The following is a 25268-nucleotide window of genomic DNA, read 5'->3' on the forward strand; positions in this document are numbered from 1 at the left end:
CCTGTAAGGATATTGGACTGTAATAATGACCAATCGTATTACATCAACGTTTCACAAAAAGTAGATTACACTGCAGCAGGTCTCCAAGAATAATAACCTCAGCTTTCCATTTGTCTTTACTCCCATTACGACACATTAGTGACCAAGTTCAGCATGAAACGTATTTTAATAAAACCTGAGTTACCAAACTGGGTCGCCAAACACACCATCGAAAGCGACAGCATGAGGGACAATGGAAGGTAGGCGGTGGGGAGGGGCACAGTGGTTAGCACTGCTGCTTCACAGCACCAGGAACCCAGGTTCAATTCCAGCCTTGGGTGACTGTCTGTGTGGAATTTGCACGTTCTCCCCATGTCTATGTGGGTTTCCTTCAGGTGCTCCGGTTTCCTCCCACACTGCAAAGATGCGCAGTCTAGACATAGAATCCTACAGTGCAGAAGGAGGCCATTAGGCCCATCATGTCTGCAAGGACCACCAATCCCACCCAGGCCCTAGGTGCATAACCCCATGCATTTACCTTAGCTAGTCCCCCTGACACCAAGGGGCAATTTAGCATGGCCAATCCACCTGCACATCTTTGGATTGTGGGAGGAAACCGGAGCACCCGGAGGAAACCCACGCAGACATTTGGAGAATGTGCAAACTCCACACAGACAGTGACCCAAGCCGGGAATCGAACCCAGGTCCCTGGTGCTGTGAGGCAGCAGTGCTAACCACTGTGCCACCGTGCAGCCAAAAATCTCCACACCGATAGGGGGATTGGCCATGGTAGATTTCCCCTTAGCGTCCAAAGATATGTCGGTTAAGGGGATTAGTGGGGTAAACGACGTGGTGTTTCAGGGATGGGGCCTGGGTGCGATACTGTTTGAGAGTCAGTGCAGACTCGATGGGCTGAATGGCCTCCCTCTGCACTGCAGGGATTCTATGATGTACGATAAAAATTCAGATTTACAATTTTTTAAACAGCTGGGGACAACCAGAACTGCAAAAGATACCAAAATTATCTCCACCGAGACAATGCAGAGCATTAAAAGCATCCTGCATTTCATAATAAAATAAAGCTTAAAATTTCTAAATTTCCAATTCTTTGGCAGTAAACAGAACATAATAGGAAGCAGAGAACCCAGTTTATTGCTTTTGTAAGGAAATTGCTATAACTCATTCATAACCTGATTACCTGCAAAAGAAGTTGAGTCACTGTTTCCCGTATGTATCCGCCATATGTCAGAATATTTGGCAACAGCTACAGATGTTAGGATTGCATATTTATGGATTAAATCTTTTAGAGCACTGTCCATTATTCATTAGCTCCCTAGACTGTGACTGGCCCATAGGGAATAAATACATTGCAGGCATTTAAAATTTTCTAATTTCAGGATCTGAATATATATTAATATGATTTATCATCAGAATATCAGTGTTGCACAGAATATAACCCAAACCAGGCATGGTGGCACAGTGGTTAGCACTGCTGCCTCACAGCGCCAGGGACCTGGGTTCCATTCCAGCCTTGGGCGACTGTCTGTGTGGAGTTTGCACCTTCTCCCCGTGTCTGCATGGGTTTCCTCCGGGTGCTCCGGTTTCCTCCCAGTCCAAAAAGAAGCAGGGGTTAGGTGGATTGGCCATACTAAATTGCCCCTTAGTTAAGGGGATTAGCAGGGTAAATACGTGGGCTTACGGAGATAGGGCATGGGTGGGATTGTTGTCGATGCAGGCTCGATGGGCTGAATGGCCTCTTTCTGCACTGTAGGGATTCTATGATACTAAAAAGCAGGTAGTTTAACACTTAAATTAGTTAAAAGAAAATCAATTACATGCTTACCGATGAGGGAAGAAAGCTTTCTCAACCTTCATTTAATCTGATGCTATTCCTTTGTCAGAAATATATTTGCAACTTGGTAAGTCAAGAACATAAGAACATAAGAAATAGGAGCAGGAGTAGGCCATCTAGCCCCTTGAGCCTGCCCCGCTGATCTGATAGTGGTTTAGTTCCACTTACCCGCCCGCTCCCCATAACCCTTAATTCCCTTATTGATCAGAAATCTATCTACCTGTGACTTAAACATATTTAACGAGGTAGCCTCCACTGCTTCAATGGGCTGAGAATTCCAGAGATTCACTACCCTCTGAGAGAAGAAGTTCCTCCTCAACTCTGTTCCAAACTGACTCCCCCTTATTTTGAGGTTGTGTCCTCTAGTTCTTGTTTCCTTTCTAAGTGGAATCTCTCTGCCTCTACCCTGTCCAGCCCCTTCATTATCTTATATGTCTCTATAAGATCTCCCCTCAGCCTTCTAAACTCCAACGAGTACAGGCCCAATCTACTCAATCTCCCCTCATAAGCTAACCCCCTCATCTCCGGTATCAACCTGGTGAACCTTCTCTGTACTCCCTCCAAGGCCAATACATCCTTCCGCAAATAAGGGGACCAAAATTGCACACAGTACTCTAGTTGCAGCCTCACCAGTACCTTGTACCATTGCAGCAAGACCTCCCTGCTTTTATACTCCATCCCTCTCGCGATAAAGGCCAACATTCCATTCGCCTTCTTGATTACCTGCTGCACCTGCAAACTGAGTTTTTGCGATTCATGCACAAGGACCCCCAGGTCCCTCTGCACAGTAGCATGTTGTAATTTTTCACCATTTAAATAATAGTCCATTTTACTATTATTCCTTCCAAAGTGGATAACCTCACACTTGTCAACGTTATACTCCATCTGCCAGATCCTCGCCCAGTCACTTAGCCTATCCAAATCTCTCTGCAGACTTTCCACATCCTCCACGCAATTTGCTTTCCCACTCATCTTTGTGTCATCCGCAAACTTTGTTCCTTACACTCGGTCCCCTCCTCCAGATCGTCTATGTCAAATCATTTTAATAATCAATTATACTAACAGATGTTATCAAGTTTATTTATTAGTGTCACAAGTAGGCTTACATTAACACTGCAATGAAGTTACTGTGAAAATCCCCTCGTCGCCACACGCCGGCACCTGTTCGGGTACACTGAGGGAGAATTTAGCATGGCCAATGTACCATGCCAAGTTATCTTAAGTGATGTTGTCTCAGCCTGGGAGGAGGTTAGGGTTCGATCAATGGCCTCCTTGCTGTCAGGTATCGTGGATGGGTCGTGAACCCCTCAGTGAAGTTACTGAGGGATTAGCAGTGCTGTTGGAACATTAAGCTACCAAGGAGTCAAAGACATCAAATACCTTGAAAAGATGAAAGAAAATGGTAAAGCTGCAGGAAGGGGAAAAGGCTTATTATCTTATCTGATCACATGTCTGTAAACATCCGAAGGGTAAATACTTGGAATAAAATTGAGATGTTTTGAACTTTGCCACATCTTTATAAATAGTATCCTTTTTCTTAATCTTTCCAGGAATACATTTAGCAGTCCACGGGAGAGCGAAAGCTAACCAGTTGCAAAATATACTTCTGCAGTTAAATTATCGTTACATTTCACATGCAAGTTGGAATCTGGCACGGTGGTTAGCCCTGCTGCCACACTGCGCCAGGGACCCGGGTTCGATTCCCGGCTTGGGTCACTGTCGGTGTGGAGTCTGCACATTCTCCCCGTGTCTGCGTGGGTTTCCTCCAGGTGCTCCAGTTTCCTTCCACAGTCCGAAAGACGTGCTGGTTTGGTGGATTGGCCATGCTAAATTGCCCCTTTGTGTGTGGGTTAGGAGGATTAGTGGGTAAATACGTGGGATAGGGGCTGGGTAGGATGTTCTGTTGGAGGGTCGGTGCCAAATGGCCCCCTTCTGCACTGTAGGGATTCTAAGACTCTACTGCTATGACTCTCATCCCATTGTCACTCACCTTTGGTCTAGGATCCCAAGATGATTCTGGGCCTGAAGTGGATGCATTGCTGTCGGCTGCCACTGCTCCTGATGCCGTGGCAACACTGCAGGCAGACCCCCGCACCAGGGGGGCCTCTGCACCAGGGGCACCTGATTGTAGCCATTGAAGGGCCTGAAAGACACTTGATTCTGTAAGGTCTTCCCCAAGGAACTAACAGGAACCCCGTCAGTTCACTGACCACTGTACGAGGCCCCCATCAGCTTAACAGAATCCTGGTCATCATCGGAGTTGTTGGTCCAGTTATCACAGAATTCCTATAGTGCAGAAGAGGCCATTCATCCCATCGAGTCTGCACCGACTCTCCGACAGAGTATCTTACTCAAACCCTGTTCCCCCACCCTACCCCTATAACCTCTCACATCTCCCATGGCCAATTTACCTAACCTACACACCTTTGAACACGGAGGGGCAATTTAGCATGGCCAATCCACCATGAGAGGTTGATTGGCCATGCTAACTTGACCCTAATGTCAGGGGGATTAGCAGGGTAAATATGTGGGGTTACGGGAATAGAGCCGGGGTGGGATTGTAGTCAGTGCAGACTCGATGGGCTGAATGGCCTCTATCTCCACTGTAGGGATGCTAGGATTGCTGTTTGTGGGAGCTTGCTGTGTACAAATTGGCTGTTGCAAAAGACAGTGCTGTAACAGTGTTTCAAAAGTCGTTTGTGCTCTGGGATGCTCTGAAAGTGTGAAAAGTGCTAGATAAATGCAAGTCCTGTCCTGAATGATGAGGCTTGTGGGTGCAGGGGGTGGAGGGAGGGAGGGAGGACCTTTTCTTATGAGTGTCAGTGAACTCCAGCAATCTGCACATATTTGGAGTGTGGGAGGAAGCCGGAGCACCCGGAGGAAACCCACACAGACACGGGGAGAATGTGCAAACTCCACACAGGCTGTGACCCGAGGCCAGAATTGAACCCAGGTCCTTGGCGCTGTGAAGCAGCAGTGCTAACCGCTGTGCCATTGTAATCCTCTTAAATGTAAGCTGGCCTTTGCACGCTACGACACAGATATATAAACCCATCTTCTGTATATTTCACATAATTTCTGCAAGAAACACACATAACCAAAGTTTTAGAAGCAGCTTGAAAAATGTAAGAAGTTTGAGGCTCTCGTGTTCAGTAATATGAAATTTAAAATATTGTTGCATTATTTTTGCAACTTGACCCCCTTCATGTTTACTTCTGGAAAATGTAATTTACTGCAACAAATTTTCCTAGAATCTCCACGGATGGACCAAGACTTAGTGAAACAATCCAAAAGTGATCAGCTAACTCTCTGAAAATAATCACTGTCAACAGATTGTCAAGTCAAAATTCTTCTCTAAGAAATTCCTAAGAAACAGAGTGGTGATATTAGCTGTGACAACTATCTGAAAATTTCACCAATGAAATTACAAATAATTATAAATTATTTATAATTATTCAAGAAAGGGAGAAGAGATAGCCCAGGAAATTATAGACCAGTGAGTCTAACCTCAGTGGTTGGTAAGTTGATGGAGAAGATCCTGAGAGGCAGGGTTTATGAACATCTGGAGAGGAATAGTATGATCAGAAATAGCCAGCACGGCTTTGTCCAAGGCAGATCATGCCTTACGAGCCTAATTGAATTTTTTGAAGATGTAACTAGACACAGACGAGGGAAGAGCGGTAGATGTAGTTTATATGAATTTCAGCAAGGCATGCAAGGCTCATTGAGAAAGTGAAGGGGCATGGGATACAAGGGGACATTGCTTTGTGGATTCAGAACTGGCTTGCCCACAGAAGGCAAAGAGTGGTTGTTGATGGTATTTTTCAGCCTGGAGGTCGGTCACCAGTGGAGTGCCCCAGAGATCTGTTCTGGGACCCTTGCTCTTCGTGATTTTTATAAATGACCTGGATGAGGAAGTGGAAGGATGGGTTGGCAAGTTTGCTGATGACTCAAAGGTTGGTGGGGTTGTGGATAGTGTAGAGGGATGTGAGCAGTTGCAATGAGACATAGATAAGAAGCAAGACTGGGCGGAGAAGTGGCAGATGGACTTCAACTCAGATAAGTGTGTGGTGGTTCATTTTGGCAGGTCAAATAGGATGAAAGAATATAATATTAAGGGTAAGACACTTGGCAGTGTGGAAGATCAGAAGGATCTTGGGGTCTGGGTTCATAGGACGCTCAAAGCAGCGCCGCAGGTGGAGGCTGTGGTTCAGAAGGTGTATGGAATACTGGCCTTCATCAATAGAGGAATTGAGTTTAGAAATCAGGAGATAATGCTACAGCTGTATAGGACCCTGGTCAGACCCCATCTGGAGTACTGTGCCCAGTTCTGGTCGCCTCATTACAGAAAGGATGTGGAAGCCATAGAAAGGGTGCAGAGGAGATTTACAAGGATGTTGCCTGGATTAGGTGGCATGCCTTATGAGGATAGGTTGAGAGAGCTAGGTCTTTTCTCCTTGGAGAGGCGAAGGATGAGGGGTGACCTGATAGAGGTGTATAAGCTGTTGAGGGGTATTGATAGAGTGGATTCTCAGAGGCTTTTACCCAAGGCTGAAATGATTGCCACAAGAGGTCACAGGTTTAGGGTGCTGGGGAGTAGATACAGAGGAGATGTTCGGGGTAAGTTTTTCACTCAGAGGGTGGTGGGTGCGTGGAATCGGCTGCCGGTAGGGGTGGTGGAGGCGGATTCGATAGGGTCTTTTAAGAGACTTTTGGATAAGTTCATGGAAGTTAGTAAGATAGAGGGTTATAGGTAAGCCTAGTAGGTAGGGACATGTTCGGCGCAACTTGTGGGCCGAAGGGCCTGTTTGTGCTGTAGCTTTTCTATGTTCGATGTTCTTATACATTTTTAGGCAGAACTTGAATGGGTTTAAATCCCCCGAAACTTCCCACGGCATGGTGGCACAGTGGTTAGCACTGCTGCCTCACAGCGCTAGGGATCTGGGTTCAATTCTGGCCTTGGGTCACTGTCTGTGTGGAGTTTGCACGTTCTCCCCGTGTCTGCGTGGGTTTCCTCCAGGTGTTCCAGTTTCCTCCCACAGTCTGAAAGATGTGCAGGTTAGGTGGATTGGCCGTGCTAAATTGATCCTTAGTGTCCAAAGATGCGTAGGTTAGGGGGATTAGTGGGATAAATGTGTGGGATTACAGGAATAAGGCAGGGATTGGGCCTGGGAAAGATACTCTGTCAGACAGAATCAGTGCAAATTTAATGGGCTGAATGGCCATCTTCTGCACTGTTGAGATTCTACGACTGGTCCAATAAATTAGATCCTATCTCATTAATTGAGATTGTACAAGATTAAATTGAGCTGTACAATATTATCCTGTATAGCACCAGATTTAATAAGGATTAGTTTTCAACTGAAGGAGTTAAATGTAATTTTTGCCATATTTAGACAAAAGCTGGATGGAGACAAAATTTCATTAACTACATCAAACAGACATTGGAAGTTTAAAAAGGATGATTTTGCCATCAACATAATACCGGGTGTTAGTGAAAGGAAAATATGAAATATAAATAGGTTCCAAGAGTATGACATAGTGGCTCGCATGGAAAGGATCATGGGACAAGAACCTTAAACCACAGGTAAAGATCCCAGAAAAATCCTATTATGACTGAAAAGCAAAAAATGGAAGTTAAACTTATTCAGCCAACTTAAACCAATGGAAATAATAGTGGTACAAATCCCAGGGTATCACAGAATAAAAAAGAAATGTGAATTGCTTTTCTCTCTCAATAAACCCTTCTGTAATCAACCTCCTAGAAGTAGAAATGCACTGTTACCTTGAGGAGAACAATTAATCACATCTCTGAAAAACAGCTCTAGCAATGAGATCCTAACATTATTAAAAGGAAACCAGGACATTTTGTAACTATTTATAGTGTTTATATTATGTGAGAATACTGCGAAATAGAATGGTGTAACCCCATGGGACTGTCTAATGAAATGCTCCCAGTTACTTCTTTAATAAAGTATGAACGCAGAAACAGAGACAATCCTGCACTTTCACTTAAATGTAATGTCTACAAGGAGAAAGCCAGGGAGCAACCAGAGGCCGTGGCAGAGCCCAAAGGCAGTCGAATCTTTCCTTTGAGGTTTAATATTCTAAGTATTGAGATACAATCCCCAGATTTCCTCTCTTCACTTCCTCCCTCACACTAGATTACTCACACACTAACGTTCATGAGTCGGAGTACTGTAAACATGATGATTCATGCTTTATTTCCATTTTCATCTATCCCAGAAATGCATAAATGTTAACTTAGCAAATCAACTGTCCCTTGTTTCAAAGCAGCAACCCTTTCGCAGTGGCCACCTTACACATAGAATCCTACAGTGCAGAAGGAGGCCATGTGGCCCATCGAGTCTGCACCAAACACAATCCCACCCAGGCCCTATCCCCATAACCCCATGCATTTACCCAAGCTAGACCCCCTGAACAAGGGGCAATTTAGCATGGCCAATCCACCTAACCTGCACATCTTTGGACTGTGGGAGGAAACAGGAGCACCCGGAGGAAACCCACGCAGACACGGGGAGAATGTGCAAATTCCACACAGACAGTGACCCAAGCCAGGAATCAAACCCAGGTCCCTGGCACTGTAAGGCCTCAGTCCTAACCACTGTGCCACCTGATATCCTTCAGAGAACAACGTAACAGATACCAGATTATAAACAATATCTGTCTGGCAACAGTTCCCTGAAGTATAGTGGGAACACAAAGGAGTATTACTCTGCATTTTTACCTCATTTAATTATTTGCTCTCAGGACGGTGGCACAGTGGTTAGCACTGCCGCCTCACTGCCGGCTTGGGTGACTGTCTGTGTGGAGTTTGGACATTCTCCCCGTGTCTGCATGGGTTTCCTCCGGGTGCTCCAGTTTCCTTCCACACTTCAAAGATGTGATGGTTAGGTGGATTGGCCATGGTAAATTGCCCCTTAGTGCCAGCAGGATAAATACATGGAGTTACAGGGATAGGGCCTGGGTGGGGTTGTTGTTGGTGCAGGCTCGATGGGCCAAATGGCCTCCTTCTGCACTGTAGGGATTCTATGAAGGTGTGACACTTCCCATCAATTATAAGGTAAACAAATGTTCCCCCACCCCATTAATTTATTTCTATGCAAAATAATCAAAGTAATACTTAAATATTGTGCCTGATATTTTAATAAAAGTGTGGTTTTTTAAAAATTCAGCAAGTATTCCTCATGAATTCTTTCCAAACATGTCAATTGCACAAAACACATAGTAAACATTTAAATTCTCGCGTGAACTAATGACTTCAAAGGCAGTGGGGTTAAAAAAAAATTGATGTTACATTTTTGAAGGATAATTTGAAGGCAGAATCTTAAATCCCTTTATTGAAACGCTACACAAAGCACAGACACACCAGAGACTAACAAAGTCTGCCACCACAATAATCCTTACTGGGTCAATATTACTCACCAATGATTCAGTCACTCCCGAAGTCCAGCCAAATCCATGTCACTCAATCCAGTTCCTGAATCAGCCCGAGAAAGAGACAGTGAATCATTGAAAGGGATAGAAGCAGAACAAAAAAATAACGTTTAACCTTGCCAGGGAGGGTTGAAATAAATTGATTGTTCTGTTTTAAATTAATGTATAAATTATTGACATTTGGCTAAAGAGAGAAAACATGTTTGTCCCCAATACCTTGCACATTTATACATCCCCTCCCATATACACACACAGTACCGGGTTGTTGTGCAGTCAGACAGCACAAGCAGAGAGCTCCCACTCACATTGATACAGAGAGGCTCCGCTCCGGGAGCCGTTCCCTGCCACCGCCTTCTCACTGCAAACCAGACCAACCCATCATCCTCAATGTTGCTGCTGCTTTTTCTATTAACATCTAAACAAAAAGTGCGAAAAGATGGAGGTCCGAGCCTTGAGAGGCGGAAGTGCTGAAATGTGCATTGATCAGAGGCTCGACAGCGCCCACAGCGCATTGTAGAGTGAGTCAGCACTGGGCTGCCTTCTATCAGCCTGGGATACTCAATACCACTCCCCCAGTGAGTGGGATAGCTCAATATCACTCCCTCCCAGTGACTGGATTCTCAATATCACTCCCTCCCAGTGAGTGGATTCTCAATATCACTCCCCCAGTGAGTGGATACTCAATATCACTCCCTCAGTGAGTGGATACTCAATATCACTCCCTCCCAGTGAGTGGATACTCAATATCACTCCCTCCCAGTGACTGGATTCTCAATATCACTCCCTCCCAGTGAATGGATTCTCAATATCACTCCCCCAGTGATTGGATACTCAATATCACTCCCCCAGTGATTGGATACTCAATATCATTCCCTCCCAGTGACTGGATTCTCAATATCACTCCCTCCCAGTGAATGGATTCTCAATATCACTCCCCCAGTGAGTGGATACTCAATATCACTCCCTCAGTGATTGGATACTCAATATCATTCCCCCAGTGACTGGATACTCAATATCACTCCCTCCCAGTGACTGGATACTCAATATCACTCCCTCCCAGTGAATGGATACTCAATATCACTCCCCCAGTGAGTGGATACTCAATATCACTCCCCCAGTGACTGGATACTCAATATCACTCCCTCCCAGTGACTGGATACTCAATATCACTCCCCCAGTGAGTGGATACTCAATATCACTCCCCCAGTGAGTGGATACTCAATATCACTCCCCCAGTGAGTGGATACTCAATATCACTCCCCCAGTGAGTGGATACTCAATATCACTCCCCCAGTGACTGGATACTCAATATCACTCCCCCAGTGACTGGATACTCAATATCATTCCCCCAGTGACTGGATACTCAATATCACTCCCTCCCAGTGACTGGATACTCAATATCACTCCCTCCCAGTGACTGGATACTCAATATCACTCCCCCAGTGACTGGATACTCAATATCACTCCCCCAGTGAGTGGATACTCAATATCACTCCCCCAGTGATTGGATACTCAATATCACTCCCTCCCAGTGACTGGATACTCAATATCACTCCCTCCCAGTGACTGGATACTCAATATCACTCCCCCAGTGAGTGGATACTCAATATCGCTCCCCCAGTGAGTGGATACTCAATATCACTCCCCCAGTGACTGGATACTCAATATCACTCCCTCCCAGTGACTGGATACTCAATATCACTCCCTCCCAGTGACTGGATACTCAATATCACTCCCCCAGTGAGTGGATACTCAATATCACTCCCCCAGTGAGTGGATACTCAATATCACTCCCCCAGTGATTGGATTCTCAATATCACTCCCCCAGTGAGTGGGATTCTCAATATCACTGTTGCACCTTGTAACATCAGTCAATGTCAACATATCCCAGCAACACTGGGATTTTAAAGGCAAAATACTGCGGATGCTGGAATCTGAAACAAAAGCAGAAAATGCTGGAAAATCTCAGCAGGTCTAACAGCACCTGTGGAGGGAGAATAGAGCCAACGTTTCGAGCCTGCGTGACCCTTCGTCAGAGCTGAGATGAGCTGAGAGGTGAACATAAACTGGGACTATGCTTGGTAAACCCAGCAGAATGTTGGGAATGCACAGTAACCCCAGCACTCAACAGTAATACATGGTAACCTGGGGCTGTCAAACTTTGGGATCAGTGGTTTCAAGAGGAAGTCGTTTGAGATCTTCATGTAGCTCAAAAGTTCATCAATTAATTTCATAATCATGGACTTTTCATTCTCCAACCCAGCTTAAAGGAAAATGAAAGAACACACATTCAGCAGCAGCAATTGGTTCACATAACTAACCATTTCCTAGTTCGTAAGTTCATAAGTATATAAGATATAGGAGCAGAATTAGGCCATTCGGCCCATCGGGTCTGCTCCGCCATTCGATCATGGCTGATATGCTCCTCATCCCCATTTTCCTGCTTTCTCACCATAACCCTTCAACCCCATTACCAATTAAAAATCTGTCTAACTCCTCCTTAAATTTACTCACTGTCCCAGCACCCACCGCACTTTGGGGGAGCGAATTCCACAGATTCACAACCCTTTGGGAGAAGTAGTTTCTCCTCAACTCTGTTTTAAATTTGCTGCCCCTTATCCTAAGACTATGATGTCTCGTCCTAGAATGCCCCACAAGAGGAAGCATCCGCTACATGTCTACTTTGCCCATACCTAAATATCTTTATCCTTGGAATGTAAAATGCAAAGATTTGTCCCTTATTCATGCCCTTCCAAAGCCATTGGATCTTAGAATCTTAGAATCCCTACAGCACAGAAAGAGGCCATTCGGCCCATCGAGTCTGCACTGACCACAATCCCACCCAGGCCCTACCCCCACATATTTACCCACTAATCCCTCTAACCTACGCATCCCAGGACACTAAGGGCAATTTTAGCTTGGCCAATCAACCTAACCTGCACATCTTTGGACTGTGGGAGGAAACCAGAGCACCCGGAGGAAACCCACGCAGATACGAGGAGAATGTGCAAACTCCACACAGACAGTGACCCAAGCCGGGAATCGAACCCAGGTCCCTGGAGCTGTGAAGCAGCAGTGCTAACCACTGTGCTACCGTGCCGCCCCCAGATTACTTGATATGGTTCATATACCAGTAGGGGCATCTGATAACATGCACATTTAATATTCAACTTACATCTGCTACATTTTGGGGGTGAAATTTATCCATGCCATTCGACGAAACAACCTGGCTCAAATCCACAACCCATTTTACATTGCGTCCATTTTAGATTCTATTCATGGAGTAATTCTTGAGTAGCAAACACAGAAAACGCAGTTAACACTCTACAGATCAGGCGGCATCTTTGGAGAAAGGAGCCATGTTAATGTTTCAATTTGATGGTATTTTATGTATATTTTATATATATATAGAGGGGAGGCGATGGCCTAGTGGTATTATCGCTAGATTATTAATTCAGAAACTCAACTAATGCTCTGGGGACCCGGGTTCAAATCCTGCCATGGCAGCTGGTGGAATTTGAATTCAATAAAAAATATCTGGAATTAAGAATCTACTGATGACCATGAAACCATTGTCGATTGTCGGAAAAACCCATCTGGTTCATTAACGTCCTTTCGGGAAGGAAATCTGCCATCCTTACCTGGTCTGGCCTACATGTGACTCCAGAGCCACAGCAATGTGGTTGACTCTCAACTGCCCTCTGATCAAGGGCAACTAGGGATGGGCAATAAATACTGGCCCAGTCAGCAACGCCCATGTCCTACGAGTGAATTAAAAAAAGACTAATTTCACCCCACAAAGCAAGCTCTCATTTTCTAATGCTGACAGTTTGAGAGGGCATTTTCTGATTTTATGTCCGGCTAATTTTGCAGTTTTTATTTATATTTGCCCTGTTTTGTTGGATACAATTAGAATGGATACAGCCAGAAATGTGCTCAGCAACTGTGACTGTGGCATATCTTACAAAAATTAATAAAAAATCTTGAATAAAGTTTCAGAGCAAATGTCATTTTGTTATAGATGCAAAATCCATTGAGTATGAACTTACTGAGCAGCCGATTTAAGTAAATATTTGATGGAACATTCAAAGAATCATAGAATTCCTACAGTGCAGAAAGCGACCATTCGGCCCATTGAGTCTGCACTGGCTTTCCAAAGGAGTACTTTACCCAGGCCCACCCCTCTTCCTATCCCCGTAACCCCACTCATTTACCAAGGCTAATCCAACTAACCTACACATTTTTTGACATTAAGGGGCAATTTAGCATGGCCAATCCACGATCATCCTCAGCACCGGTGCCCCACAAGGCTGTGTTCTCAGCCCCCTACTATACTCCTCATACACCTATAACTGAGTGGCCAAATTCCCCTCCAATTCGATTTTCAAGTTTGCTGACGACACCACCTTAGTGGGTCGGACCTCAAACCATGATGAGACAGAGCACAGGAATGAGTTAGAGAATCTGGTGAACTGGTGCGGCAACAATAATCTCTCCCTCAATGTCAACAAAACGAAGGAGATTGTCATCGACTTCAGGAAGCGTAAAGGAAAACATACCCCTGTCTAAATCAACGGGGATGAAGTAGAAAGGGTCGAGAGCTTCAAGATTTTAGGTGTCCACATCACCAACAACCTGTCCTGGTCCCCCCATGCCGACACTATAGTTAAGAAAGCCCACCAACGCCTCTACTTTCTCAGATGACTAAGGAAATTTGGCATGTCCGCTACGATCCTCACCAACTTTTACAGATGCACCATTTCTGGTTGTATTGCAACCTGGTATGGCTCCTGCTCTGCCCAAGACCGCAAGGAACTACAAAAGGTTGTGAATGTAGCCCAATCCATCACGCAAACCATCCTCCCATCCATTGACTCTGTTTACACTTCCCACTGCCTCGGCAAAGCAGCCAGCATAATAAAGGACCCCATGCACCCCGGACATTCTCTCTTCCACCTTCTTCCGTCAGGAAAAAGATACAAAAGTCTGAGGTCACGTACCAACCGACTCAAGAACAGCTTCTTCCCTGCTGCTGTCAGACTTTTGAATGGACTTATCTTGCAGTAAGTTGATCTTTCTCTACACCCTAGCTATGACTGTAACACTACATTCTGCACTCTCTCCTTTCCTTCTCTGTGAACGGTATGCTTTGTCTGTATCGCGCGCAAGAAACAATACTGTATACTAATACATGTGACAATGAAAAAAACAAAAAACAAACCACCTAACCTGCACATCTTTGGACTGTGGGAGGAAACCGGAGCACCCGGAGGAAACCCACGCGGACACAGAGAGAACGTGCAAACTCCACACAGACAGTCTTTCTCCACGCAGTCACCCAATGTCAGAATCAATTCATTGGAGCTGGGCTCCTAATGGTTTACTGGCAGGACTGAATTGGATAAGCCTCAAAGTCAAGATTGTGGATGTTAATGAGCAATCATCCAGCGCTCAATCAAAATGATGCAGGTAGCAAACAACAACAAGAGTGACTGTACCATGCAGCATGGCTCAAAGCAGGGGAAAGGCCCGGGAGGAATGTACAGAAATGGTACAACAGGCCAGAGAGCGAGCCCTGAGTTTCTCAGATGCCACACTGGAGTCCTTGATGCAGGGCTGCGGGGAAGGAGAGAGGTTCTCTTCCCACCAGGAAGCAGGAAGCCCTCCAGGCACATACTCAGGAGGCAGTGGGGGGAGGTGAGGGGGGTGGTAGCCAAAGTGCCAATGCAGCAGTCTAGCCCTGAGGATCTGAACCCGGAGCAGAAAGAAGTTCAACGACCTCACACGGGGGAACAAGGTCAGCGAATGAATCCTCAGATGCCATGTCCTACCAACTGCACCACTAGCCTCACACACACTGCTCCATTCACCACGCCTCCTTTAATCTTCGGCACAACCTCCTACCTTTCATATGCTTCACCTTACCATCAGTCACTTTACTCACATTCACACACACTGTCAGCTATTCTGCTGTAATAGGCGCATAAACCAAACACATTGCAGCACAGGAGTAAACACTGCACTCAGTATAATATCATTCTGCCTTTCTGTGGTGGTGTAAAGTCAATGTCTGATCAGCCGTCTGCTAAACGTCACTCTTGGTTTTGATTTCTATTGATTTACCATTTAGTCCAAAGTTAAAATATGACCCAGTGAGAGGTTTTTAAAAATTCATTCGCAGAATATGTGTAGCACTAGCGAGGTCATTTCAGAGGGCAGATAAGAGCACATCGAAATCACATATCCTAGAATCCCTACAGTGCAGAAGGAGGCCATTCAGCCCATCAGGTCTGCACCAACTCCAGAGAGTATCTTACCCAAGCCTACCACCCCACCCTATCCCTGTAACCTCACACATTTACCCTGATAATCCCCCTAACCTACACACCTTGGGACACTAAGTGGCAACGTAGCATGGTCAATCCCCCCAACCTACATACCTTGGGACACTAAGTGGCAATGTAGCATGGTCAATCCCCCTAACCTACACACCTTGGGACACTAAGTGGCAATGTAGCATGGTCAATCCCCCTAACCCGCACAATTTTGAAGTGTAGGAGGAAACTAGAACACCCAGAGGAAACCCACTTTGTCACTGTACCACCGTGCTGCCTCTATGTTTGTCATAAAAACCCAACTACACCCAATAGATTTGCCCAAATGGTAAAGTTGGCTTCTGCCAAAATGCAGCAAATAAACACCAGGCGACAAAGCCTTTCCTCTTTCGTTCCACTCCGGGTGATGTTTTGAGAATATGCGAGGAAACAGTTAACAATCTGATGCTGTATTTACAGTAATTCAGCTTGCATGCAAACAACACAATTTTCTGACCAGATAATAAGGGGTATGAGAGCAACGCAATAATTAGTTGGAGTCAAAATGGGCAAGTTATGTAATGAATTCTATTCACGTGCTCCCTTTTAATCCAATGTTTTTTGACTCAACGTCATACTACCCCATCTGTACCAATGCTAGTCGAGCGCTTGTGTCAGCTGTAGTTCTGGGGGTAACACTCTCACCTGAGTCAGAAATTTGGCTGTTTAATTCCTACCGGAGATTTGAGCACAATATTCTAGTACTGAGAGGATGCTGCCTTAGGGGTAAGATGTTAAACTGTCTGCCATAACAGAGAGACATAAATGATCCGATGGCACTGCTAAAATCTCAGGACAAGGGAGAGCTTTAACTTTAATAAAAATAAATTTAAACTCCAAGTTATTATTTGAAAGAGTTATACCACATCCTAAACAAAAACTCGTACTGTACAAGAATTAAACAATGCAACTTAACACTCTATTTCATAAATCCTTATTCTTAAAACCCCAAAATCTTTACTTCCTGTTCTATTTTTATTTCCACACATGTTTCCTATACTTTCCAGGATCTCGAGGGTTCTTTCACTTCCCCTGGGACCGAATCAAGGTATGCCACAGCTCTCAGCAATTCACTTTGACTCTCCTCAGTTTATTGACCTGGCACTTAAACTTCAGGAACTCTCTCTCTCTCTCTGAAGATTCCACAGCCAATTTCTTCCACTAACTTTACCAGGCAGGTCTGACAGTTTTAATTCCTCATGAATTTGGGCTTTTCATTCCAAGAATGGGCACCACTTGCAATTTTTGCTTGGTGGCTTCAATTTAGGAACACCATTGGTTCCAAATGACTTCTCTGCTCCATATTCTGGCTGCCAGATGATATACAACTAAGATACAACTGCCTTCTCACAGCCTCCCAAGCTTTCACTCTCTTAGAGATCACTTTCTGTGCCTGTGAGAAAACACAAAGATAACTCAACACAGAAGGTTTCCTACCTGCAATCTGTCCCCATGGCAACATGGCACTCATGGGGCATGATTTTCCAGCTGCGCTCACCCCAAAACTGGAAAATCCCACTCGAGGTCAACGGACCTCTTCATGGTCCTGTCCCACCTGCTACAGTTCCCGTGGTGGGTGGGATGATCCACAGAATATCCCAGATAGAATTTTCAACAGATGGAGGGTTTTACAGACTCAAAATGTTAACTGAGTTCTCCCTCTAAAGATGCTGCCAGACCCACCAGGTTTATCCAGTATTTTCTGTTTTTATTTCAGATTTCCAGCATCCACAATCTTTGATTTTATTTGAGATTTCAATGCATTAATTTCAATTTTAAATTGGCCCTTTGATCCGAAAAGTATATGGATACTTTAATATATGCCCTTATTTTCCTTTTTCTTTCAAACGTTTTGGACCCACATGAATAATTTAAATCTCTTATGAATACAACTGTAGGCATCTTGTTTCTACCAAGACTCAGAAAGGATTTCCCTATTATTTACTGTTTCCACACTTCTTTAAGTAAATATGGAGTATCCCTCAAATTGCAATTCCTCTAGGCTTTGTTTATCAGTTTCTCAAACCCAGGTTTTACCCTGAAGTCGGAAAATATACCTCTATAGGCTGGTATGAGTCAAAATACAGTCATGCTTTATTCTCATAAGCTTATGGGAGAACTTGACCCCTTGAAAGCGGAAGCCAAAGTTCTCTCTGAACACAAGAAGCGTGGATATTTATACATCAGGGTTCCCAATACAAGCCATAAAGCAAAGTCCAGTTAACAGTCCTTGATCATAAATTATAGTTCCTTTAACAGCTTCTGATAGTCTCTGGATCATGGTTAGAGACCATCTGGTATCCTTGGGTCATAAAGCACAATTCTTCTGGTCGTTGCAGTCAAGGTGTCACCTCTAGTCCCCTGCTCTTCCCGCAGTGTTTCCTTTGAAGTGACTGAGTGACTGAGTGCAACTGTCCCAGTGGGAGTCCTCCTTCAAACGGCCATTCTCGCACTCTACCATTTGGTCGCTGCTTCCTCTGTTTAAATCATAGACAAGCCTACGGGAAAGAAAGACTAACATCTATATTCAACTGTCTGTTTTATCAGAATGCTATAAACAAGCGAGGGAACCATGAACAAATGGCTTATACTAAAAGTAAAAGATGAAAGACATGAACAAATGGCTTATGCTACTACCAGGAGCAATATAAACAAAGGGGAGACTAGCCATAAGGAAGAGTTATGTTTGTGATACATTCCAGGTACAAAGTTCAACCTTTTAGGCACAAAATACATTGAGTACAAAAAAACATTAACCCTTTCCCTTCTTCATACCCACTTACCTTGCATTGAAAAATTAAATTCCCAAAACCAAAAGTCGTATTTCTAAAATATATGAATAAGATGGCATGGTGGCACAGCTGCCTCACAGCTCCCAGGCATCCAGTTTCCATTCCGGCCTGTGTGGCGTTTGCACGTTCTCCCCACGTCTGTGTGGGTTTCCTCGCACAGTTAAAAGATGTGCAAGTTAGGTTGACTGGCCATGCTAAATTGTCCCTTAGTGCCAGGGAGATTTTCGGGGTAAATACATGGGGTTATGGGGGAGAGTGCCTGGGTGGGATTGTTGTCGGTGCAGGCTCAATGGGCTGAATGGCCTCCTTCTGCACTGTAGGGATTCTATGAAGGAAAGAAAAAGCCTTCAATTGCCTTCACTCATTGGGTGTCACAGTGACACAGTGGTTAGCACTGCTGCCTCACAGCGTTGGGGACATGGGTTCAATCCCAGACTTGGGTGACAGTCTGTGTGGAGTTTGCATGTTCTCCCTGTGTCTGCGTGGGTTTTCCGGGTGCTCCGGTTTCCTCCCACAGTCAAAAGATGAGCGGGTTAGGTGGAATGACCATGCTAAATTGCTCCACAGTGTCGGGGGGAATAGCAGGGTAAATACAAGGGGTTACGGGGATAGTGCCTGGCTGGGATTGTTGTCAGTGCAGGTTTGGTGGGCTTCCTTCTGCACTGATTCTATGGTTCTATGCTTCATGAAATGACATATTCATAACAGCATGATTTCAAAGACGAGTGGAGCAGTTTTGCCCAGTGCCTTGGTCAATATTTGACATTTAATCAACATTATAACAATTGATGATCTGATCTTTAGTATGTTGCTGTTTGTGGGAGCTTGCTGTGCACAAATTGACTGCCCCATGTCCTACATTACAATAGTGACGACACTTCAAAAATATGTGAAGCGTGTTAGGATAATCTAAGGATGTGGAAGATGCTATGTAAATACAAGCATTTTTTAAATATGAAATGTGGGTCACTCACATAGTCCCATGGTGCAGTTTCCCAATGAATCACTTGTTGCAATGAAAGTTCTCTGTTACAGATGGTCAAATCAATTCCAGCGCCACTTGTGCCGAAAAAACCTGACCTACTTGCTGCCGCCTTCTGTCTGTTGTGGTGTCCATCACATTGTCAGCAAGAGAAGGAAAATGATCAACAATAACGAAACTTCATGGTGGCACAGTGGTCAGCACTGCTGCCTCACAGCGCCAGGGACCTGGGTTCGATTCCCGGCTTGGGTCACTGTCTGTGCGGAGTCTGCACATTCTCCCTGTGTCTGCACGGGTTTCCTCCAGGTGCTCCGGTTTCCTCCCACAGTCGGAAAACAGTGCTGGTTAGGTGCATTGGTCCATTGGCTAAGTTCTCCCTCTGCGTACCCAAACAGGCACTGGAGTGTGGCGACTAGGGATTTTCACAGTAACTTCATTGCAGTGTTAATGTAAGCCTACTTGTGACATTAATAAACAAATTTATTCAATCATAATGTAAGTAGTTTAACACGATAAGAATATCCTCAAAGCAATATCAGCTGTCACTCTGAGTTACAACATCATCTCTAATATATACAATATTCATTAATATACATACTTCAAATTTGATTTTTTAACTAACAGTTAACATCATGTAGTCAACATTATGTCAATATTTTCCTTGTTACTTTAACTCTTTGCTCAATATTTTTAAAGTTTATTTATTAGTGTCACAAGTAGGCTTACATTAACACTGCAATGAAGTTACTGTGAAAATCCTCTAGTCGCCACACTCCAGCACCTGTTCGGGTACACTGAGGGAGAATTTATCATGGCCAATGCACCCAACCAGCACGTCTTTCAGACTGTGGGAGGATACTGGAGCACCCGAAGGAAACCCACGCAGATACGGGGAGAACGTGCAAACTCCACACAGTTACCCAAGCCAGGAATCAAACCCGGGTCCCTGGCACCATGAGGCAGCAGTGCTAACCACTGTGCAACCGTGCCACCCTATATCCACAAGAATGGAGAATATTTCACCAATTCCAACTCATTATTTGTCAAGCGCTGTCCAATATTTTTCACATGGCAACATTTATTTTTGTTGAAATGGTGGGATTTCATTCAGAGTATTGGTGAAGTGGTGAGGCCTGGTCAACATGTGCTGGCAGGAAAAAGGCCAAACAACCTCCAACTTCGCTGTCTCTGAAATATCCGTAGCATCTCTTGGTGGGACGAGGTCACAACTCAGAGGTCCTGGAGCAGACTCTCATTACGAAGCCAGCAACATCTGTGTGGCTGGGCCACATTCATCAGATGGTTCACGGGTACATACCCCAAAACCTTCTTTATGGGGAACTGACCACTGGGCTATGACCTCCTGGGTATCCATACCTCTGCTATATGGATACCCACAAGTAAAATATGAATCTTAGAATCCCAACAGTGCAGAAGGAGGCCATTTGGCCCATCGGGTCTGCACCAACTCTGCGACAGAGCATCTTACGCAGGCCCACCCCCCGCCATGTCCCCGTAACCCCACATATTTTCCCCACTAATCCCACGAACGTACATACCTCGGGACACTAAGGGGCAATTTAGCATGGCCAATCCTCCTAACTTGCGCATCTTTGGAGTGTGGGAGGAAACCGGAGCACCCGGAGGAAACCCACGCAGACATGGGGAGAACGTGCAAACTCCTCTCAGACAGTCATCTGAGGCTGGAAATGGACTTGGGTCCCTGGCGCTGTGAGGCAGTACTACTAACCACTGTGCCACCGTGTCGATGGTGCGATCTTGATAATGACAGCTTGAAGACAGTCATTGATGGCAGCACGGTGGTACAGTGGTTAGCACTGCTGCCTCACAATGCCACGGACTTAGGTTCAATTCCGGCCTCGAGTCACTGTCTGTGTGGAGTTTGCACGTTCTCCCCGTGTCTGCATGGGTTTCCTCCGGGTGCTCCAGTTTCCTCTCACACTCCAAAGATCTACAGGTTAGGTGATATAGGGGTATAGGGGTAAATTGACCTAAGTGTCAGGGGGATTAGCAGGGTAAATATATGGGGTTATGGGAATAGGGCCTGGGTGGGATTGTCGTCGGTGCAGACTCGATGGGCCGAATGGCCTCCTTTGCACTGTAGGGATTCTGTGATTCTATAACGGCTGTGAGCTCTGGAGACTGACTGCCGGGAAGGGTATTGGAAGCGGTGAGCAGAAACGAAAAGTTCAGCTGGCCAAGAAGAGAGATATCAGAGGGCAGTGAATCCTGCACCCTCACAGCCCACTGTGTCCCCTGCAGCAACTGTGGCAGAGACTATAATCCCTAAACCGGGATGTTGGATTTATTTCACATTATCAGTAACCCCCACAGCTTGCCTCCTGGGCTTGTAGAATCTCACTAACTGTTCTGTCTGGAGACAATACACATCTCTTTAACCTGTGTTGAATGCTCCCTCCACCCACATTATCTGTACCTTTAAGACCTGGCTGGCTGTCGAGATTTGCATTCTAATTAGTATTCTGTAACTTGATTTCTGTGTCTGTGCACTGTTGGAGAACAGATATCCACTCCATCTGATGAAGGAGCAGTGCTCCGAAAGCTTATGGTATTTGCTACCAAATAAACCTGTTGGACTTTAACCTGATGTTGTGAGACTTCTTACAGAGACTATAATGCCAGAGTGGGGCTGCCCGAGCCACGCCCAGTGATGCTTAACACAGTTAAACATCACAGAGCAAACAATAATCTTAGGAGACCACCACTGATGGCACTCACAGCTTCCAAATCTACTTCACTGATATTACTCAGAATTATTCAATTTAACTCTTCTCAATGTCTGCCAAAAAACAATAGAAAAATTTGATAAGGGGCTGTTTATATGGCCTCAGTAAGAAGTCTCACAACACCAGGTTAAAATCCAACAGGTTTATTTGGAATCACAAGCTTTCAGAGCGACGCTCCTTCATCTGATGTTTGACGGGTGTATACCTCAAGTCCTTCTTTACAGTGAACTGGCCACTGGGCTGACTCCCCTGGGGAAGGAGCAGCATTCCAAAAGCTCGTGATTCCAAATAAACCTGTTGGACTTTAACCTGGTGTTGTGAGACTTCTTACTGTGCCCACCCCAGTCCAACGCCGGCATCTCCGCATCATGGCTTGCTGGTCTCGATCACACTGCTTGCTCGGTGGGGGGATTGCTACATTTCAGATACACAGGAGCTTGAACCAGAACCTCCAGGGACCTGGAACCGACAGAAACAAACTGAAAACATTGAGAGGCAGAAGCTGGGAAAAGACATAGAGAGGCTGTCAGAAATTGGATTAGGCGGGATTTTAATGGCCTCGCTCGACCCGAGACTGGAAAATCCCACCCAAGGTCAACGGATATTTCCATTGTCCGCCCCTCACCCACTCCGATTCCCATGGCAGGCGGGGCGGTAGCTTAAGACAGAGGGGACCAAAGGAGAAGATAGAGAAACATCAGCATTGCGAGATAGAAATCATGAAATGCGATACAACATCACAGGAGATCCACGGATCAGTAAGAAAAATAATCATAGAAATATAGAAAATATGCTTAATAAACGGTGCACTGTAGGAGAAAAGTATCGTAAACTTTGGAGTAAAAGCAGTCATTTCTTGAAGGTCACCTGGTGATCCGATTCAAAAGTATCGCCCCGGAGGAAATGGATCCGATCTCCAAATTCTGTGAGAGTCATATGTCCGTGGAACAGCGTCACTTCAGGCACATTGCAACCCAGAATCTTGTGGTAGATTCTCCCCCCAGCAACCGTTGACCTTTGCTGAATTATACTTGGACTGGAAGGTTTGAATTATGAGGAGAGGCTGGGACTTTTTTCCCTGGAGTGTAGGAGGATGACCTTACAGAGCTTTATAAAATCATGAGGGGCGTAGTTAAGGTGAACAGCCAAGGTTTCCCCAGGGTAGGGGAGTCCAAAACTAGAGGGCAGAGGTTTAAGGTGAGAGGGGAAAGATTTAAAAGGGACCTGAGGGGCAACTGTTTCACACAAAGAGTGGCGTGTGTATGGAATGAGCTGCCAGTGGAGGTGGTAGAGGGGGGTACAATTACAACGTTTAAAAGACTTTTGGACAGGTACGTGGATGGGAAAGATTTTGAGGGTTATGGGCCAAGCACAGGCAAGTGGGACTACTTCAGTTTAGGAAACTAGTTCAGTTTAGGGGTATCATGGTGGCTCAGTAGTTAGCATTGCTGCCTCACAGCACCAGGGTCCCAGGTTCAATTCTGGCCTCAGGTCACTGCCTGTGTGGAGTTTGCACATTCTCCCCGTGTCTCCGGGAGCTCCAGTTTCCTCCCACAGTCCAAAGATGTGTGGGCTAGGTTGATTGCCCATGCTAAATTGACCCGAGCATCAGGGGGATTAGCAGGGTAAATGTGTGTGGTTGCAGGAACAGGGCCTGGGTGGGATTGTGGTTGGTACAGACTCTATGGGCCAAATGGCCTCCTTCTGTACTGTAGGGATACCGTAGGGATACTGTAGCTCAGGAAACCCAGTGGGCATGGATGGGTTGGGCTGAAGGGCCTGTTTCCATGCTGTATATGTCTATGATTCTCTATGAAGCTATACAATTCACCAAAGTTAACATGACTTGGGGCTGGAATTTATCGACCCCCCCACAGGGTATTCGAGTCGACGCCACGTGGAGTCCACTGCTTACTGAAGAGATCATTGAAACCATGGACTCAGCGGAAACCACCGTCAGCAACATAGGCAGCTGATTGGATCACATTGCTAACTTCCTAAAGACACTGGCTCTCACTGACTGAGCATAAATAGCCATCGATGCCTTTAGCAACTCAACCTGCCGTGCAACAAAGGATTCTCCGCATGACGACAGGGACTACACTGCCAAAGTAATTCATTGTCTAGGAAGCACTTTATAATGTCCTGGAGTCAAGAAAGGCTCTGCATAAATGTGAGTTCTTGTTCCATTACTGTGCAAGTGATTTGCACCTCCTGTCAGAAAATAATGTACATCGATGCGTGCATCTCAGATAGTACTCACTGTGCTTTCACTCTGAGACAATCTAATGTGACAGAGCTCATTGAAGGAGAAGCCAGATGGATCACTGTCTGCTGGGAGATATAGGTCAAACAATGGAATCATGACTGGTGGTACCTCTACACAACCCCTATATCACCAGAAAGGAGTCTATTTGTGAGCCATGCCTGTCAAAGAATCATGGGATCCCTACAGTGCAGAAGGAGGCCATTTGGCCCATCGAGTCTGCACCAACCCTTACCCACTTACCCGATAGCCCCATGTATTTACCCCATGATGCGCGATTAATTCACTCGGGAGGCTAGAATGTACCCGGGAAATAAAGGCTTTTATCACTGACAGGAATGGAGCACACTATATACAATACAATCCCAGACTAAAGGGTCTCCAGGCAGTGCAGTGACCTTTATACTTCCCCTGGTAGGCGGAGCCAACTGGAGTGTACCACAGAACAATATCAACAGGTAGAACAGCCCAACCCTAACACCAACAGTAATTACAGTAACATCTCTACAAACCCCATAGTGCTGACCATCCATGGCTCAGCACTCATAGTGGTAACCAACTATGGTTCACCACACCCCACCAATCTCCCTAATCTATATATATCTTGGAACATTAAGGGTCAATTTAGTATGGCCAATCCACCTAACCAGCATGTCTTTGGAGTGTGGGAGGAAACTGGAGGAAACCCACGAAGACATGGGGAGAACATGCAGACTCCACACAGACAATGACCCGAGGCCGGAACTCAGCAAACATGTGGGCTCTTAATACAATGCTTCAGATGTCCCAGTGAAGGT

The 25268-nt window shown here is 45.4% G+C and overlaps 1 protein-coding gene across 3 annotated transcripts in view; it reads right to left on the reverse strand.

Annotated features, from left to right (window-relative positions):
• Positions 1–9774, reverse strand: part of pik3cd (phosphatidylinositol-4,5-bisphosphate 3-kinase, catalytic subunit delta) — a 236768-nt gene extending 226994 nt beyond the window's left edge. Inside the window, exons 1-2 of one of the 3 annotated variants that reach the window (XM_078238707.1) lie at positions 9595–9737; positions 9278–9332 (exon numbers count right to left, since the gene is read on the reverse strand). The gene's annotated coding sequence lies outside the window, so the exon portion shown is untranslated. Of the gene's footprint in view, positions 1–9277; positions 9333–9594 lie in introns of all 3 variants that reach the window. The other 2 variants (XM_078238706.1, XM_078238708.1) reach the window with 2 other exon arrangements.
• Between the last annotated feature and the right edge of the window lie 15494 nt (positions 9775–25268).

Source organism: Mustelus asterias, chromosome 22 (assembly GCF_964213995.1).
Source record: "Mustelus asterias chromosome 22, sMusAst1.hap1.1, whole genome shotgun sequence".
NCBI lineage: Eukaryota > Metazoa > Chordata > Chondrichthyes > Carcharhiniformes > Triakidae > Mustelus > Mustelus asterias.